Source organism: Pelodiscus sinensis, chromosome 6 (genome assembly GCF_052426305.1).
Source record: "Pelodiscus sinensis isolate ZL-2025 chromosome 6, ASM5242630v1, whole genome shotgun sequence".
Lineage (NCBI taxonomy): Eukaryota > Metazoa > Chordata > Testudines > Trionychidae > Pelodiscus > Pelodiscus sinensis.
This window is the reverse complement of record NC_143057.1, coordinates 27,948,650-27,954,649: the sequence shown is the minus strand read 5'-3', so window position 1 is coordinate 27,954,649 and position 6,000 is coordinate 27,948,650.

Genomic DNA, 6,000 nt, shown 5'->3' with positions numbered 1-6,000 from the left:
GGGCCAGACCAGTTGGCTGTCTACTGCTGAAAATAAAGAACATGAACTGATAGTGAATAATAGTAGATGATGTGAGGTATGTAGCACAGCTCTCTCATTTCATGAACTTACTTTTCATTACAAACCATGTTTAAAGGAGCCAGAGTATCTCAGAAGGAAGCATGAAACAGATGGGAACAGCACATTCTCCGGGGCAGAGAAAAATGAAGAATAATTAGGAATAATCAAATCATGTCTCCTTGAGTCTGTAGTCAGCCTGAAACTACTGTTTTGCAAAGTGCTCATTTCATCTCAGTGAGCTAATAACTTATGAAACCTCAGGATCAGATGAGCCCAGAATCTTACATAATCAGGATGAAATGTAACACACCACTGTTCATTCTAACTATCATACAATACATACAACAGAACTTAAACAAATACAATTTGTAACTATTGGCTTATGAAAGATTAAAGAACACAAGCAGAGGAGTTACCAATTATCTGTTGGCTTGATGTAAATTTTATAAGGTGTTCATACACAGTACGAATATATAAATATCTAAAGAGATTACATTAGACAATCATAATTTCTTTATCGTATTCTTTATATCTCTGTCAGATGCAGGTACCTGTGCACCTTTTCTCTTTCTCTTGCCTTTCTTGCTAATCTTCTTTATCTATTCCCCCTACTGAATCTAAGTAGGCATGGCATCATTTTTCTCTTCCTTTTCCTCTCCGCCTGAGTCATGTCTCCCAGCTCTGAGTCTGATCATTCTCCTTTTTTGCCCTTTACATCTCTTCTCTACTTACTCCCCTCTTTCTCCTTTTTTCCTCTTCCAGCAGAGACTGATGATGGGCTATGAGTGTCAATCCTAACTAGTAATGCCACTAAGCACATGAAGCTTCCTCCTCAGGAGGTAGGAGTCTTGCAGCTGGGAGATGGCTAAGACTGGTATGTAAGAATACTGGACTGAGCTTCTGTTATGCAGAGTGAGAAGGTGAATTTTGGAAATTTGCCTGCTCTATTGTGTTTTACTTACACATTTATCAAGCAAGATTTAGAGTGTGTAGATGGGTGGTGAGGAAAGAGAAACTCAGAAAGGGGAACTGACCTTAACCCACATACCCAAAGCAGTGAAAAATAGTACTGCTTGGAAAATAGTGCTGCTCTAGGCTGTTTCACTCAGGCCCCTTTTCTTCCTGCTTTGGCTTCATTTTCTCCTCTCCCCCCGTATCCCCCCCAAACAACACTACATGACTGCTGCCAAAAGCAATGCAAGCACTGCACCAGCTGCCACTGGAGTTCTCTATGTTTCTGGAGTCTGAATTGCTATGTTTGCCAGCACGGAAGCAATACTTCCTAGGTAAACTGAATAATTCATTTGCCCAACATGTTATGAATTGTTGTGCTATTTGGATCATGAATATTTGTTTGCTCTTCTCTTCTGCAGGTCTCTAGACAGATAGGGAGAGAGGAGGCTAGAGCCAATGATACATCAGGGAGCAGCACATCCTTCCAGCTGTTCCACACTTCAGGAGTTCAAGAGCAGTCCGGGGACACTCAAGTGCAGATAGCATAAGATGCACATGCAGAGGACATCTGCTTCTTTTAAAGTCTTAGAGCCAACAGGCTAGCCAGGGGACAAGCTCACCAATCTGTGATAAGCTTGGGTCAACCATCAGCCAGTGGATACTCTTATGGATAGAGGATTTATGACATACTTTGTGTCTCAGTGTCCATGGAATCAGTTCCTTGGAAAGGTAATAAAGCACAGAGATAGGGGCCAGTGTTTCTGTTCGGAGATTGGAATCCTAGAATTACAGGGCTTGATGGGGCATTAAGAAATCATCAAGTCCTAAACCTAGAATGTCCCTGGCAAGACTTTGTCCAACCTGTTCTTTAAAATCCTCCAAGTGACAGATTCCATGATCTCCCCTGGAAACTTATTCCAGTGCTTACCTACCTTTTTAGTCACAAAGTTTCCCCCAACCTAGATCTCCCTTGCTGAAGAATAAACCCATTATTTCTTGTCTTACTGAAGAGTGAACCTGGAGTATAATTGATCACAGTTCTGTTTATAACAGCCTGTAACTCAGCAGCACTCACCTTCCTCATCTGGCCAAGTGTGTGTGCCTGCACTGTCTCCGTCCAAAGCTGCTTCATCTATTCAGTCCTCTGGCTGAGTTTCACCCTGTGTGATTCACCAACAGAGGCCTATCTCAGTTCCCTCTGCTATTGTCCCTTTTAGTCTGTTCCTCGAGGGCTAGACCTCAGAGTCTCAATATAGTTCTGAATAGCTCCCCAAAGAGAGCTCACCATAGAATTCCACAGCCCCCACTCAGTGGCGCCTTTCTCAGACTCTAACTCCTCTTCAGGACCACTTTCATCTCCCAATTACTGCTTCAGTTATTTCCTGTCCTCCGTCCATCTGCCTGGACTAATGGAATGGAGTAACTGGTCTCTCATGCAGGGCCTTATGGGTCAGTACTTCCATTAAACAGTAAGGGCTCATGCTCCCCTGTTAGGCTTTTCAGAGAGAAATACTTTTTTGGTCTTCTCTCCTTGAGCTCTTTAACTGTGCTGACCTGATTCTGGCCCTACAGCTCCTTTTTAAGGGACTTCCTGGCACCTGATTGGCCACTTCTTAATGAAGACTCTCTAGCCTCTGTGGAGGACTTCTCTATGGTCTCTTCTATAGAAGGGTGTGGCATGGCCACAAGCCTCCAGGAGGGAGCTACAGGGCCTATTCCACCCTTTTACACAGCCCTTAGCATGACTGAAGCATTTAGGTCTAAACATTTATCATGCCAGAGTGGGGAAGGAGACAAGACAGCTGGTAACCCTCATTTCCTGAGGAGTAAGAGAAGTCAAAGGAAGCATATTCTTCCTTTGACTTCCTGCAATGTAGACGGTGCCAAAAGTTGAGCTAAGCTACTTTGACTTCAGCTAATTAATGTAGTTGAAGTTGCATATCTTAATTTGACTTTGTCCTGTAGTGTAGACATAACCTTAAGGAGTACTTAACTGAACTGAAATTCTGACCTTTTGAGAGTCAACTGCCACTAATCTAAAAAGTAGTGGAGAATTTTAATATAGGTAAAGCACCTTTTCAAAAGGTGTAATGGAAGAAAAATGAATAAAAATATTGGTCCCAATTTTGCTCTCAATGAATTCAGTATGAGCTTTGCCTTTAATTTCAATTAGCTAGTGATGAGATTCATAAGGCTTGTTATATAGTTTCTGACTTTCTTTATTTCACACAAAATCTTGTACCAAGCCAAATAAAGTGTAGTGGAACAAAAGCATACATTTTAGGAAAATATCTAATAATGACTTAAAAACTCCAAGAGATGGAGAAGCTACCACATTCTTTAGTAATCTGTTCCAGTTGTTAATTAAAAATTGAGCTTATTTCCAGTTTGAATTTTTCTATCTTTAACTTCAAATGATTGGTTCTTGTGTATTGGTATAGAAGAGTGACAACAGAACTCTTTTGACAGTTTCTCCCTGTGTAAGTATTTATAGATTGATCAAGTAATCTTTTAATCTTCTCTTCAAAAAGCTAAACCAATTTCATTCCTTCAGTCTTCATAGACCTAGTCTATACTACATGGGAAGGTCAAAGTAAGATGAGTAAGTTATGTAGCAGGAGTCAATGTGTCTTAAATCCCTATCCATACAGTGGGAGGTCGACAGCAGCAAATGCTTCCATCAGCTCCGCTTACTCCCTTTGAGGAACAGTAGTACTGGTGCTGATGGGGGCACCCTTTGAATTCAATCTAGCGTATCTATACTACACCTGCTAAATCAAACCCTGGAAGATAGACTGGGGCAGCATCAATTTCCATGTTTTGTATACGTGTCCATAAGGTATATTTTCTGCATCTGAAAAAAAATTCCTGTAGTTCATCTCTGGATTCCATCTAGTTTGTCCACAAATTTTTAAAATAGAGACACTAGAAATGGACACACTTTCCCAGCACTGGGATCAACAATGAGGTGTACAGAGAGTCCATCTATTACTCTTTCTTGATATTCTCCTATTTACATGTTTATGCAGCATCAGGCTGGGAGCTCATGTTCTGCTGGTTAGCCACCCTGATTCTTAAGACCTTTTCAGAGAGCCAGCATTCCCCAGAACGGCTCCTTTTCTTTTTTTGAGCTGTATGACCCTGCCTTTGACAATATTTAAACCCCCATTCTGTTATTTTTTCCAGATTGCTAAATGATTCACAACACTGTGTATCAGTGAGCTGTTCTCATTTTTATTTACCATCCCAACAATCTTTTTAGTGTCAGCTGCAAATTTTATCAGCAATGATTTATATTCTCCTCTTACTGTAGATAAAATTATTGAATGGCGCTGGGCAGGTACCTTCCTCAGCAGGATACCTGGCAAATCCCTTCTCATTGATGAGTCTCCAATTAACAGCATTAACTGTAATAGCAGCTTGTTCCTGTTCTGAGTAAGCCAATGTCAAAGAACACCTTCACTTAAATGGGAGCATACTATACCCTTTCTCTCTTCACTTTCCTTCTGTTTTCCATCTGGAACAAGGTTTTGTACCAGCATAAGTATATTCTTCATTTCTTTGTAATATACAAGAAACAAAAAAGCTTTTTGTGGACAATTAAATACTTTGATATTTAATCAGCCACAGCAATCATTCATTGGTTCCTCTCTTAGGCTACTTCTAGACCAGCAGTTCTCAAACTTTTTGGGCTCCTGAGCCCTTTACAGGTGTAAAAATGTATGTGGAGCCCCAGCGGTCCACTGATTGTATGTGTTGTACCTATAGATGTTTCCAGTTTGTCAACCTCGCGGAGCCCCTGAAGATGTCTTTCGGAGCCCTGGGGCTCTGCGGAGCATGGTTTGAGAAACACTGCTCTAGACTACAAGCCTCTTTTGAAAGAGGCTTTTTCAAAAGAATCTTTTGAAAAAGTTTCCTTCGAAAGAGCGTCTATACTACAAGCAGATTTTTCGAAAAAGCGAGCCGCTTTTTTGAAAGAGTCTAGATGCTCTCTTTCATAAAAGCAGTTTGCATTCAATAGCACCTTTTTTTGAGTACTTTTGAAAAAAGGCATTATTCTTCTTAAAATGAGGTTTACCGCAATCAAAAAAACTGCTGTGTTCTTTCGATTTACTTTAGAAAGAATGCGGCTGCAGTCTACATCCAGGTGAAGATTTTTTTTCTTCAAAAAAAGGGTATTTTTTTCAACCCTCCCCCAATAGTCTAGACACATCCTTGCAGTGCAAGAGAAATACTCACTTCACCACCCCCCCCCCAACAAACTGGAACGTAAAACAAGAACCTTGGTAGAGGGAATTTTATGAAACTTGAAAGGATGTTGCCTTTAACGATCTTATTTCATGAACCCAACCAAATATACTAAGACCTTTTTTTTGTAATAGTAGTATTCTCTAATTATAAATCTTATCTTAGGCTATGGATATTCAGGACAGCTGTGCCACTACAGTGCTTTATGTTACAGGTATGCCACTACAGTGCATCTGGTGTAGACGCCCAACAGTGATGGGAGAGACAGCTCCCATTGGCATAATACAACCAACATATATGGATGGCAGAAGCTATGTCAGCAAGAAGAGCTTTTCTTGCCAATATAGCACTATGCACACGAGTGCTTATGTCAGTGTAGCTTATGTTTCTGGGGTGGGGAGGGATCACACTCCTGAGCAACATAAATTAGGTTAACATGGGCTGTAGTGTGGATTTAGCCTTAATTCCACATAACTTTTTGCAGGTGGCTTTCAAAAAGTCAGATTAAGCTGATGCCTTTTCATTAACACCTGCCGTCTATCTGCCCATGCTTCTTAAATGTTAACTCATTTTCTTCCAGGAACGATGTAAGTAAGAAAAGCCAATTCTGCCTCAGGCAAAGTGGACTACTCTGACTTTTCATTGGATTAAACTTTCATCAAATAGAACAAAAGAGCAACAACAAAAGCTGTACAATGTACATGCCATTTTGTTTCCATTTGAGCCAGAGGTGAAACT